General features: G+C 44.3%; 1 pseudogene; it reads right to left on the bottom strand.

Annotated features, from left to right (window-relative positions):
- The window catches only part of LOC134223073 (uncharacterized), a 102,256-nt pseudogene that overhangs the window by 21,153 nt on the left and 67,309 nt on the right, over positions 1–13,794 (bottom strand).

Raw genomic sequence — 13,794 nt, 5'->3', positions numbered from 1 at the left:
CTATCGCTTAGGCCCGCGCATCTCAACCTTTTCTTGAAAGGTATCCATTCGAACTTTCACTTTCACTGAGGTACCTCCTTTTTTTGCTTTTAGTGAATATAAGCAAAACTCTCCAAAATATTGGCTTCCGAGCCTCTTGAAATGAGGCTTCCGAGCCTCTTGAAAGGAGGCTTCCGAGCCTCTTAAAAGGAGGCTTCCGAGCCTCTTGAAAGGAGGCTGAGCCTCTTGAAAGGAGGCTTGAGCTCTCTTGAAAGGAGGCTTCGAGGCCTCTTGAAAGGAGGCTTCCAGGCCTCTTGAAAGGAGGCTTGAGCCTCTTGAAAGGAGGCTTCCTGAGCCTCTTGAAAGGAGGCTCTGAGCCTCTTGAAAGGAGGCTTCCAGGCCTCTTGAAAGGAGGCTCTGAGCCTCTTGAAAGGAGGCTTGAGGCCTCTTGAAAGGAGGCCTGAGCCTCTTGAAAGGAGGCTTCTGAGCCTCTTGAAAGGAGGCTTCTGAGCCTCTTGAAAGGAGGCTTCTGAGCCTCTTGAAAGGAGGCTTCTGAGCCTCTTGAAAGGAGGCTTCTGAGCCTCTTGAAAGGAGGCTTGAGCCTCTTGAAAGGAGGCTCTGAGCCTCTTGAAAGGAGGCTCTGAGGCCTCTTGAAAGGAGGCTCTGAGCCTCTTGAAAGGAGGCTTCTGAGCCTCTTGAAAGGAGGCCTGAGCCTCTTGAAAGGAGGCTTCTGAGCCTCTTGAAAGGAGGCTCTGAGCCTCTTGAAAGGAGGCTCTGAGCTCTCTTGAAAGGAGGCCTGAGCCTCTTGAAAGGAGGCTCTGAGCCTCTTGAAAGGAGGCTTCTGAGCCTCTTGAAAGGAGGCTTGAGGCCTCTTGAAAGGAGGCTTCTGAGGCCTCTTGAAAGGAGGCTTGAGCCTCTTGAAAGGAGGCTTCTGAGCCTCTTGAAAGGAGGCTCTGAGCCTCTTGAAAGGAGGCTCTGAGCCTCTTGAAAGGAGGCTTGAGCCTCTTGAAAGGAGGCTTCTGAGCCTCTTGAAAGGAGGCTCTGAGCCTCTTGAAAGGAGGCTTCTGAGCCTCTTGAAAGGAGGCTTCTGAGCCTCTTGAAAGGAGGCCTGAGCCTCTTGAAAGGAGGCTTCTGAGGCCTCTTGAAAGGAGGCTTGAGCCTCTTGAAAGGAGGCTTCTGGGCCTCTTGAAAGGAGGCTTGAGCCTCTTGAAAGGAGGCTTCTGAGCCTCTTGAAAGGAGGCTCTGAGCCTCTTGAAAGGAGGCTTCTGAGCCTCTTGAAAGGAGGCTTGAGCCTCTTGAAAGGAGGCCTGAGCCTCTTGAAAGGAGGCTTCCAGCCTGAGCCTCTTGAAAGGAGGCCTGAGCCTCTTGAAAGGAGGCTCTGAGCCTCTTGAAAGGAGGCTTCTGAGCCTCTTGAAAGGAGGCTTCCGAGCCTCTTGAAAGGAGGCTCTGAGCTCTCTTGAAAGGAGGCTCTGAGCCTCTTGAAAGGAGGCTTCTGAGCCTCTTGAAAGGAGGCTTGAGCCTCTTGAAAGGAGGCTTGAGCCTCTTGAAAGGAGGCTTCTGAGCCTCTTGAAAGGAGGCTTCTGAGCCTCTTGAAAGGAGGCTCTGAGGCCTCTTGAAAGGAGGCTTCTGAGCCTCTTGAAAGGAGGCTCTGAGCCTCTTGAAAGGAGGCTTGAGCCTCTTGAAAGGAGGCTTCCTGAGCCTCTTGAAAGGAGGCTTGAGCCTCTTGAAAGGAGGCTTCCTGAGCTCTTGAAAGGAGGCTTCTGAGCCTCTTGAAAGGAGGCTTCTGAGGCCTCTTGAAAGGAGGCTTCCTGAGCCTCTTGAAAGGAGGCTTCCAGGCCTCTTGAAAGGAGGCTTCTGAGCCTCTTGAAAGGAGGCTTCTGAGCCTCTTGAAAGGAGGCTTTGAGCCTCTTGAAAGGAGGCCTGAGCTCTTGAAAGGAGGCTTCTGAGCTCTTGAAAGGAGGCTCTGAGCCTCTTGAAAGGAGGCTTGAGGCCTCTTGAAGGAGGCTTCCAGGCCTCTTGAAAGGAGGCTTCTGAGCCTCTTGAAAGGAGGCTCGAGCCTCTTGAAAGGAGGCTTCTGAGCTCTTGAAAGGAGGCTTCTGAGGCCTCTTGAAAGGAGGCTTCTGAGCCTCTTGAAAGGAGGCCTGAGCCTCTTGAAAGGAGGCTTGAGGCCTCTTGAAAGGAGGCTTGAGGCCTCTTGAAAGGAGGCTTCTGAGCCTCTTGAAAGGAGGCCTGAGCCTCTTGAAAGGAGGCTTCCTGAGCCTCTTGAAAGGAGGCTGGGGCCTCTTGAAAGGAGGCTTTGAGCCTCTTGAAAGGAGGCCTGAGCCTCTTGAAAGGAGGGCTGAGGCCCTCTTGAAAGGAGGCTTCCGAGCCTCTTGAAAGGAGGCTTCTGAGCCTCTTGAAAGGAGGCTTGAGCCTCTTGAAAGGAGGCTTCTGAGCTCTTGAAAGGAGGCTTCTGAGCCTCTTGAAAGGAGGCTCTGAGGCCTCTTGAAAGGAGGCTTCTGAGCCTCTTGAAAGGAGGCTTGAGCCTCTTGAAAGGAGGCTCTGAGCCTCTTGAAAGGAGGCTTCTGAGCCTCTTGAAAGGAGGCTTCCTGAGCCTCTTGAAAGGAGGCTGGGAGCCTCTTGAAAGGAGGCTCTGAGCCTCTTGAAGGAGGCCTGAGCCTCTTGAAAGGAGGCTCTGAGCCTCTTGAAAGGAGGCTTCTGAGCCTCTTGAAAGGAGGCTTCCTGAGCCTCTTGAAAGGAGGCTTCTGAGCCTCTTGAAAGGAGGCTTCTGAGCCTCTTGAAAGGAGGCCTGAGCCTCTTGAAAGGAGGCTTGAGCCTCTTGAAAGGAGGCTCTGAGCCTCTTGAAAGGAGGCTTCCAGGCCTCTTGAAAGGAGGCTTCTGAGCCTCTTGAAAGGAGGCTTCTGAGCCTCTTGAAAGGAGGCTTCTGAGCCTCTTGAAAGGAGGCTTCTGAGCCTCTTGAAAGGAGGCTTCTGAGCCTCTTGAAAGGAGGCTCTGAGCCTCTTGAAAGGAGGCTTCTGAGCCTCTTGAAAGGAGGCTTCTGAGCCTCTTGAAAGGAGGCTTGAGCCTCTTGAAAGGAGGCTCTGAGCCTCTTGAAAGGAGGCTCTGAGCTCTTGAAAGGAGGCTTCTGAGCCTCTTGAAAGGAGGCTTGAGGCCTCTTGAAAGGAGGCTTCTGAGCCTCTTGAAGGAGGCTTGAGGCCTCTTGAAAGGAGGCTTCTGAGCCTCTTGAAAGGAGGCTTCTGAGCCTCTTGAAAGGAGGCTTGAGCCTCTTGAAAGGAGGCCTGAGCCTCTTGAAAGGAGGCTCTGAGCCTCTTGAAAGGAGGCCTGAGCCTCTTGAAAGGAGGCTTCTGAGCCTCTTGAAAGGAGGCTTCCAGGCCTCTTGAAGGAGGCTTCTGAGCCTCTTGAAAGGAGGCTTCTGAGCCTCTTGAAAGGAGGCTTCTGAGCCTCTTGAAAGGAGGCTTGAGCCTCTTGAAAGGAGGCTTCTGAGCCTCTTTGAAAGGAGGCTTCTGAGCCTCTTGAAAGGAGGCTCTGAGCCTCTTGAAAGGAGGCCTGAGCCTCTTGAAAGGAGGCTTCTGAGCCTCTTGAAAGGAGGCTTGAGCCTCTTGAAAGGAGGCTTCCTGAGCCTCTTGAAAGGAGGCTTCTGAGCCTCTTGAAAGGAGGCTTCTGAGCCTCTTGAAAGGAGGCTTCTGAGCCTCTTGAAAGGAGGCTTCCAGGCCTCTTGAAAGGAGGCTTCTGAGCCTCTTGAAAGGAGGCTTCTGAGCCTCTTGAAAGGAGGCTTCTGAGCCTCTTGAAAGGAGGCTGGGAGCCTCTTGAAAGGAGGCTTCTGAGCCTCTTGAAAGGAGGCTTGAGGCCTCTTGAAAGGAGGCTCTGAGCCTCTTGAAAGGAGGCTTCCTGAGCCTCTTGAAAGGAGGCTTCTGAGCCTCTTGAAAGGAGGCTGAGCCTCTTGAAAGGAGGCCTGAGCCTCTTGAAAGGAGGCTTCTGAGGCCTCTTGAAAGGAGGCTTCTGAGCTCTTGAAAGGAGGCTTCTGAGCCTCTTGAAAGGAGGCTCTGAGCCTCTTGAAGGAGGCCTGAGCCTCTTGAAAGGAGGCTTCTGAGCTCTCTGAAAGGAGGCTTCTGAGCTCTTGAAAGGAGGCTTTGAGCCTCTTGAAAGGAGGCTTCTGAGCTCTTGAAAGGAGGCTTGAGGCCTCTTGAAAGGAGGCTCTGAGCCTCTTGAAAGGAGGCTTCTGAGCCTCTTGAAAGGAGGCTCTGAGCCTCTTGAAAGGAGGCTTCTGAGCCTCTTGAAAGGAGGCCTGGAGCCTCTTGAAAGGAGGCTTGAGGCCTCTTGAAAGGAGGCTTCTGAGCCTCTTGAAAGGAGGCTGAGCCTCTTGAAAGGAGGCTTCTGAGCCTCTTGAAAGGAGGCTTCTGAGCCTCTTGAAAGGAGGCTTCCAGGCCTCTTGAAGGAGGCTTGAGCCTCTTGAAAGGAGGCTTCTGAGCCTCTTGAAAGGAGGCTTCCAGGCCTCTTGAAAGGAGGCCTGAGCCTCTTGAAAGGAGGCTTCTGAGCCTCTTGAAAGGAGGCTTCTGAGCCTCTTGAAAGGAGGCTTCTGAGCCTCTTGAAAGGAGGCCTGAGCCTCTTGAAAGGAGGCTCTGAGCCTCTTGAAAGGAGGCTTCTGAGCCTCTTGAAAGGAGGCTTCCTGAGCTCTTGAAAGGAGGCCTGAGCCTCTTGAAAGGAGGCTTGAGCCTCTTGAAAGGAGGCTTCTGAGCCTCTTGAAAGGAGGCTTCCTGAGCCTCTTGAAAGGAGGCCTGAGCCTCTTGAAAGGAGGCCTGAGCCTCTTGAAAGGAGGCTTCCTGAGCCTCTTGAAAGGAGGCTTGAGCCTCTTGAAAGGAGGCTTCTGAGGCCTCTTGAAAGGAGGCCTGAGCCTCTTGAAAGGAGGCCTGAGCCTCTTGAAAGGAGGCTTCTGAGCCTCTTGAAGGAGGCTTCTGAGCCTCTTGAAAGGAGGCTTCTGAGCCTCTTGAAAGGAGGCTTCTGAGCTCTTGAAAGGAGGCCTGAGCCTCTTGAAGGGAGGCTTCTGAGCCTCTTGAAAGGAGGCTTAGAGCCTCTTGAAAGGAGGCTTGAGCCTCTTGAAAGGAGGCTCTGAGCCTCTTGAAGGAGGCTTGAGGCCTCTTGAAAGGAGGCTTCCAGGCCTCTTGAAAGGAGGCTCTGAGGCCTCTTGAAAGGAGGCTTCTGAGCCTCTTGAAAGGAGGCTCTGAGCCTCTTGAAAGGAGGCTGGGCCTCTTGAAAGGAGGGCTGAGCCTCTTGAAAGGAGGCTCTGAGGCCTCTTGAAAGGAGGCTTCCAGGCCTCTTGAAAGGAGGCTTCTGAGCCTCTTGAAAGGAGGCTCTGAGCCTCTTGAAAGGAGGCCTGAGCCTCTTGAAAGGAGGCTTCCAGGCCTCTTGAAAGGAGGCTTCTGAGCCTTGAAAGGAGGCTTCTGAGCCTCTTGAAAGGAGGCTCTGAGCTCTTGAAAGGAGGCTTCCTGAGCCTCTTGAAAGGAGGCTTCTGAGGCCTCTTGAAAGGAGGCTTCCAGGCCTCTTGAAAGGAGGCTCTGAGCCTCTTGAAAGGAGGCTGAGGCTGAGCCTCTTGAAAGGAGGCTTCTGAGCTCTTGAAAGGAGGCTGAGCCTCTTGAAAGGAGGCTTCTGAGGCCTCTTGAAAGGAGGCTTGAGCCTCTTGAAAGGAGGCTTCTGGAGGCCTCTTGAAAGGAGGCTTCCTGAGCCTCTTGAAAGGAGGCTTCCAGGCCTCTTGAAAGGGAGGCTTCTGAGCCTCTTGAAAGGAGGCTTGAGCCTCTTGAAAGGAGGCTCTGAGGCCTCTTGAAGGAGGCTTCGAGCCTCTTGAAAGGAGGCTTCCTGAGGCCTCTTGAAAGGAGGCTTCCTGAGGCCTCTTGAAAGGAGGCTTCTGAGCCTCTTGAAAGGAGGCCTGAGCCTCTTGAAAGGAGGCTTGAGCCTCTTGAAAGGAGGCTTCTGGAGCCTCTTGAAAGGAAGCTGAGCCTCTTGAAAGGAGGCTTCTGAGCTCCTCTGAAAGGAGGCTTCTGAGCCTCTTGAAAGGAGGCTTCCGAGCCTCTTGAAAGGAGGCTTCCGAGCCTCTTGAAAGGAGGCTTCCGAGCCTCTTGAAAGGAGGCTTCCGAGCCTCTTGACATGACCGATCCAGGACTGCATGCTGACGTTACAAACGTGCAATGAATAAGTAGTAGAACTTATCTCTCTAAAGTGTTTTATTTGATGTTTCCAATATGATTTTTTGATTCCCTTTTATAATGAATGAGAAAGGTACCATTGCTGCTAGTTGATTCAGACTCCAATGATTCCAATGTTCATATCTTTCAAATCATCAATATGGGGGAATTTCCCTTCTAATGCAGTTCCACAAAAACTCCTGTCAATGGGTAGTTGTGGATCGAATGGTTGTTGCTTCCATCGGCGCGTCGTCATCAAGCTGTGTATCGAGTGGAAAATTGAAATGTTATGCCTCAGTTCTCGCGAGCATAATATACAATCTACCATCGCACTCTCGCTGCCTAACCCCCGCCTGCCATTCCATAACCGAGAACCGATTTTTTAATAACAAATCGTCATCCATTGGACGCTACTTGTATAATGACTTTTTGACTGTTGCTGACACTTTGTCAAGTCAGCAGCAATGGAAGTGGTGAAAAAATATCAAACCAAGCAACAACCCCATGGGCAGGCAACCCGGGCCGGGGAGGCCCGGGAAGGGACGCGTTATTACAAAGTCGGGATATCTGCGGCGCTGCATCTCCGGAATGTTAACAAGGCTCTTCGGTCTACTGGAAAGCGCGCAAAAACAAACATTCATACTGGGGTTTGTTGTGTATGGCAGAATGAAGAAAAACGTGAACCTGTAGGAGCATATAAAAAATAACGCGGATGATGATCGGTTTTCATTTTTGTATAGCTTGCGACTACACAGCTGGGATTGGAACTGATGGGCCTGAACGATTTCACGAATTGGGAAACGATGGGAGGGGATCTTCCTGCACTGCAAAATCTGCTGCATCTACAGACATCGGCTGAAACAAAAACGCTTCCTGGAAAGCAAAAAGGAAATCATAGAAAATCTGAAAAGTACCAATAATAGAACCAGAGCGGAATAAATCAATATGTATACCTTGGATTTTTTTAAAACAAAAAGAGTTTTCCAAAAACTGAAAAGCTATAATTAACTTCAAATTAAAAAAAAAGGAAAATTTGATTTTTTTTTAAAGTGAAAACACAATTTTGGAGAAAGCTTAATAATAAGACGAGCCAAGAGCTGAAAGCCACTTTAATAAAGAAGAAAAAAATAATAATGAGACGATTACAAATTTGAAAAGTTTAATGCTAGAAAACAATAAAACTAGGCATTTTTCCAAAAATGTTAAATCCATTTTTGTTTTTTGCAATTATATTTTTATTTGTTTCTATTTTGTATTGTTTATATTCATGGAAGCTTTTTTTTGTGGAAAATATTGCTACTACATTTTTTCTGTAGATTTATATTTTTTGAATGTATTTAAATGCACAAAGCATTTAATAATTCAAACATCTTTCAATCTTTGGAATTCGTCCATGATGTAGGTAAGTAACTTATTTAATACAGGGTCCGGCAATTGGACTGCTACATAAGTCAGTAGAAAGAATATAATACAAAATTTGTATTGATAACTAGTTCTACAAAACGTCGTTGAACAGTTGGCACGTCGTTATTTTTATACAAGGGGTTGAGTCTTACAACAGGATTAGACCCGGCTCAAAAGGTGAATAAAGTGGGAAGTTTTCAGGGTTCATTTCGAGCTCGAAACTGCCAGCGAGTTTCCCGGATCTGAACCCTATGAATTTTACTGTCTGGAGTATGTTGGAGGCCGCATCTGCTATAAAACATCATATTTTTTGTCCAGAAGACATGAAGCGATATCTGATTAAATAACACAAGAGCACCTGCGGGCCTCGTACAATGCGTTCCTTGATAGTCTGCGACAAGTGGCTAGAGCCAGTTCGCGAGTAGTGCGACCCCCTCTTGCATCGACTTTATCCGTTTTTGTCTGAAATTTTCAGAATTTGTTCATATATGGATAAAACCTTCAAAAAATAATGTAAAAAAATCGCATAAATCGAAAAACTAACTTTGGTGGTGATTGATTGATGATTTTGTTCAAATTTTGCATCCTTTTACTGCTTACATGGTTATCGAATTGTTTACTTTCAGAGAAAAAGCAATTTGTCGAGAAAAAATAGTAAATTTTCTAAAGGGAATATTTTTTACCATCAGATCTAATATCTAAACCCGTAGGGTAATAGAGCAACTAAAGAGCTTTCATTTAATATATATATATCAGGATCGCCAATTCAAGAACAACCAAGAAAGTTAGAATTTTCTGCAGCATTGTGTGTATGAGGCAGTTCTCGACAATTTGTACATGAGCGATTCCAAGCAACAGCATCAAAATTTAAGAAAATTTTTAATTCATGATTTTCTATTGAGTTGAAACTTTGCACAGTTTTTCAATTTCATCTAAATCGTCATTTTTCGATATCAAATCTTCATATTGAGTCACGACTAACTTTTCAAAAGGGTGTATGTGAAAATGGTTCAAAAATATTTAAAAAGCTGCACAGCAAAAACGGAATGTTCGATTGTTATGATTTTTTCAGCAAAGTTAGACAACTAAATGGTGATTCTTAAGAAAATGTGCACAGTAAAAAAAAATTTTTTTGCCTTTAAAAATATCATTTTTGTCACAAAAAACACGAGAGCTTTAATAGCTGCTTGGCTATCTGAACAGAAGTATATTACTTTGCCCATAATGCGTTGCTGCAGTGCAGATTGCACTCCACACATGATGGCAAATATTTCCGCCTGAAAGACAGTGCAATGTGTACCCAGTGAGTGTGACTGTTCCAATCTCAGCTCACGCGAATAGACGCCTGCACCTGCTCTACCTTCGAGGAGGGAGCCGTCAGTGTAACAAACAATGCTGTCCGACATACTTCTCTCCAAATAGCCAGATGTCCACTCATCCCACGAGGAAAATTGTGTTGAAAATGTCCTATAAGGAAAACTACTAACGTTTGTGAGATCACTTGGAGCAAGGAAAATTTTGTCCCAATTAACCATAAGCGGTAACAACGAAGTGTGTGTAGAACTACGGTTTACAGGATTCTCTTCCATAAAACCGAGAACCCATAGTCGGTAAGTACAAGAAAATGCTTCTTGTTTGAGATGTATGTGTAGTGGGGCCACGTCGAAGAGAACTTCGAGAGCAGCCGTGGGAGTTGAAGAGAACGCACCAGTCATTGCCATTAGGCACATCCTTTGAAGATGGCCTAATTTAGACTGAATTGTCCTCACTTCCATCTTTTGCCCCCACACAAGACATCCATAAGCCAAAATTGGTCGTACAATTGTTATGTAAATCCATTTGATATATTTGGGTAAGACCCCTAGTTTTTCCAAAGGTTCGTCGGCATTGGCCGAAAGCCATACACGCCTTTTTGATTCTGAACTCAATGTTAGGAGTCCAGGAAAGCTCTGAATCCCAAATTAGACCCACATACTTTACTTGATCAGTTACATTGATTTCAGAACCAAAAAGAACAATAGCTGTTTTATTCGGATTGACCGAAATGCCATATTGGCGACACCAACTTACAACTACCTGAAGAGCATTTTGCATCAGGTCGAATAAGGTAGTAATGCACAAACCCACTATCAATGTTAGATAGTCGTCGGCAAATCCATACGTAGGAAAACCGCCATTATTGAGTAACCTCAATAGCGTATCTGCAACGAGATTCCACAAATGTGGAGATAATACTCCCCCTTGAGGGCTTCCGCAGACACTTAATTTCCTAATCGCTGCTTGACGTAATGTCGAGTAGAGATGTCGGTTTTTAAGCATCTGGTGAATCCATTTGGTAATAATATTAGGTAGCCCATGACAACGTGCGGCTTCCAATATAGCATCGAAAGACACGTTGTCGAAAGCACCTTCAATATCTAAGAAAGCACCCAAGCACGATTGCTTTTGAGCGAATGCTTTCTCGATATCGTACACAACCTTGTGTAGAAGAGTCACGGTGGACTTTCCAGATTGGTAAGCATGTTGATTAACATGGAGAGGCATGTTTGCCAAACAGTCATCACGAATGTGATGATCGATAATACGTTCTAAGCATTTCAGAAGAAATGAGGTCAGACTGATGGGTCTAAAACTCTTCGCTTCTTCATACGAAGCACGTCCTCCTTTTGGGATAAACTTTACAGTGACATCCCGCCAGGATATGGGAATATACCCAGTAGCAAAACTGCATACTAAAAGCTTTTTCAAAACATGTTTGATATGTTCAAAACCTTTCTGAAGTAGAACAGGATAAATCCCATCCTCCCCTGGAGATTTGTAGGAGCAAAACTGTTAAGTGTTCATTGAATATATTCAGTAGTTATGCTTCTACGTGCTTGAGCCCAAGACCCATAGCTACATGCAAAGACATCAGGATCATCCGAAGATGTTATATCGACACATCCAGGGAAGTGCGTATCAAATAAGTGCTCTAACGATTCTTCATCAGAAGAAGTGTAGTCGCCATTTGGCTTGCGAATTTCGCCAACTTGGAAATCCTTGGATCTCGCAAGAATTTTATTCAATCGACTGGCTTCACTCAAATTGGAAACATTTGCACAAAGGTTTTGCCAGCCGGATCGTCCCGCAGATCGTAGAGCGTTGTTGTAGGCTTTGCGCGCCAGCCTGACGGAGTCCGTCCCTGCTGAATGGCGCCTGTTCCGGCTCCTTCTGGACTGCTTCCTTCGCTTGGCCAACTCCGAATTCCACCACGGGGTTCCACTTGAGGGTTTTACAGAACGTAAAGGGCAAGCTTCTTCGAAAGCTTCCACGATGTGCAACGTTGTAGTATCAACTGCATCATCCAAGTCGGTAGGAGTTTCTATAGAAGGTAGATATCCATGAAATTTGGTAGAGAGCAACTCTGTGTAAAGATCCCAGTTTGTTGAACGGGGATTTCTAAAACGCAAGGTCTGCGAAGTAACATTCAAATGATCAAAGTAGATGTAGCGATGGTCAGATATCGATTCCTCATCTGACACATGCCAATTCGTCAATTCGTGACTGATTCTATTGGAGCAAAGGGTTATGTCTAACACTTCTGCTCTATTAGATACCATAAAGGTTGGGCGATTGCCTATGTTAAGTAAACTAAGTTCGGTACTACTTAAGTATTCCATCAAGCTGGAGCCTCTCAGATTGATATCCGAGCTACCCCAGATGATGTGATGAGCATTAGCATCACTGCCGACAATTAGTAATTTTTTTAGGGAAAACGGTCCATTATATTAGCTATCTACCATAAAAATTTGGTGATGGTAAACTAATAAACAAAAAAGTTATGACATTTCAAACATTTCACAATTTTCACATATAGTAAACAAAAAAATTTCCGTGTATTTTTTTTCAAGAATCGCAGTTTGATGCTGATTTTATTGTTAAGGGCCTTGCGTGAGTTAAACAAGTTGTTTGTATGATATTCCATATTTATGTATTCATCGATATTATGTATATTATATGTATAAATATTATGTGTATAAATAAATAAAAATGAATTAATATTATCCTAAGTATTAAATTAAATGTGGCAGTTACACAATGTTGTTATAGAAACTCTAAGAGTTTTGGGTTTGAATTTTGGTATGGGTTATGATATCATGAAAACAGTTTATTAATACTTATTTTTTATTTGTTTTTATTCAAATTTTTTAAAATATCGAACACTTTTGAATTATTATCAGCACAGTTTGAGTATAGTTTTGCTTTAATTTTATTTTCCGACAATGGGATGAAACAGTGAAATTTTTGGGTTCCTTGGATCGTTTTCGCGTTATTAAATTGCTCGCTGAGCTCTGAAGCCTTTATTTCGTACTCTTCAGTAGTAGTAAAACAAAATGATAATTTGGTTAAACCTTTTTCTTTTCTACGATTCGCCCAATCAAAAAGTTCTTTCGCAGTTTTAATTTGATGCTCACGTTCTTTGGCTAAACTTGCTCTTGTGGCCATGCGCTTTATTGTTCCTCCAATAGCATCACAAGGACCTTTGCCATGTGATGTAGCAAAAATGCCATTCTGCATCAATTCCGTACATTGATTTAAATTGACATAGGCTCGAAAAATTCTTACGATTTTTGTACTGCGACGCTGCTCCATCAGACATGAAATATATCTTTTGACTTCTTTATGCTTATCAACGCGTAAAAAGTTAATCATTTTTCAATGAACAAGTTTACGGATACTGAATCGTGTCTTAAATCTTCGGAAATTATAATAAAACTTAAGTGTTCAATTTGCGTACTTCCATTAAAATAAATAACGAATGGATGAATTGTAGCTTGTTGTACGTTCCAGTGATGGGACTGCACTTCATCTTGCAATACAAAGCTGTAATTTTCAGAAAATCACAAATGACTAAAAATTCACCATTTTGTAATGTATTTTCGTATTTTTTAAAAAGCTGGATTGTTCTGTTTTAATGAAATCGTGAGGGATTAAACTTTCTAATTTCAAGCAAAAATATGACACAAACTCATCTACAGGTTTTACAATAGTTTCTATGTCACACCTATCCGTGGTCACCCATTGCTCAAATGATAACTGATCAATATATTTTTCTTCAAACTCAGCGAATAAAGTATTTTCCAATGATGAAGAATCTGGACAATCCGAACAAGATCGTAGATAGCAATTTATGTTGTATTTTCACACAAAAGACTACCAGTTAACAATATGTATATTGTATTAATGTTTCCGATCTGATTGAGACTATCAATGTTACTTTATCTATATAGACAAATATTTGGCAAATTTGACAAATAATTTCAGGATTTTCATTAGGTGTGAGTTGGGTGAAATAGCCCTTCAAAATAAATCTAAAAGAATCATAAGTTTTATGTGAGTTCTAGCAGAGAATAAACAATTAATAAAACACAATTTCTTCTTCCTTCTAATTTATCTATAATTCTTGTTTCAACAGATACCTTCATTCTCTACTAGAAAATGTATGAATGAAAATGAAAACACGTATCCGTTGATTCAAAAATTGACCCGTGATGATTGTATTTTTATAAATTCACATTTTTTAACCTTGATTTGGGTTACCTCTAATCTTAGCTCGTTTTGGTCAAATGTTATCACGCAAAAATTGTTGATTGTTTTAAACGCGATTTCATTGTAATGTGGGATAGGATGAATTGTAGTCTTTTTTTCTATTCATGAGATAGCTCGCAGTGCCTTTACGGTTAAAAGGCTCGAGTTTCCTACATCAATTCTCGTAGATCGCTATCGATATAAGGTAGTCACTATTCGCAGAACCATTTTCAACAGAAGTAGAATTGGCTCACAGTAAGTGCCTTAAAGTGTTAGCACGTTTTTCGCAAACTAAAACAAGAATGAACGGACTCGGAGAATACGATTGTTGGACAAATTCTTTGAAGAAGCATCAATTACAATGAGTACTAGTACTGATGATGCTTTTTCACTGGTTATTTATTTCACTTTTTACTGGTTTCTCGCGATAAGTTGCATTCGACGGGAAATCCTGTCCCATTATTTCCTATTGAATATGGGCCAAATCGAACTATTAGTTCAAAAGTTATGACTATATTTTTTAATTTCAATACTTATGCAGGAATAAACACATTTTTGTAACTTATGTTCATCTGATTTGATCATCGTATTCAAATCGCTTCAATCGTAGGACGGGCTCTTCTCTCTATTCATTTGTTGAATCTGGGAAATGAGGGCTTGATTTTAT

The sequence above is a fragment of the Armigeres subalbatus genome, chromosome 3 (genome assembly GCF_024139115.2).
Source record: "Armigeres subalbatus isolate Guangzhou_Male chromosome 3, GZ_Asu_2, whole genome shotgun sequence".
NCBI classification, from domain to species: Eukaryota; Metazoa; Arthropoda; class Insecta; order Diptera; family Culicidae; genus Armigeres; species Armigeres subalbatus.
Note: the sequence above shows the minus strand (reverse complement) of the source record. Positions and strands in the feature narration are given on the sequence as shown.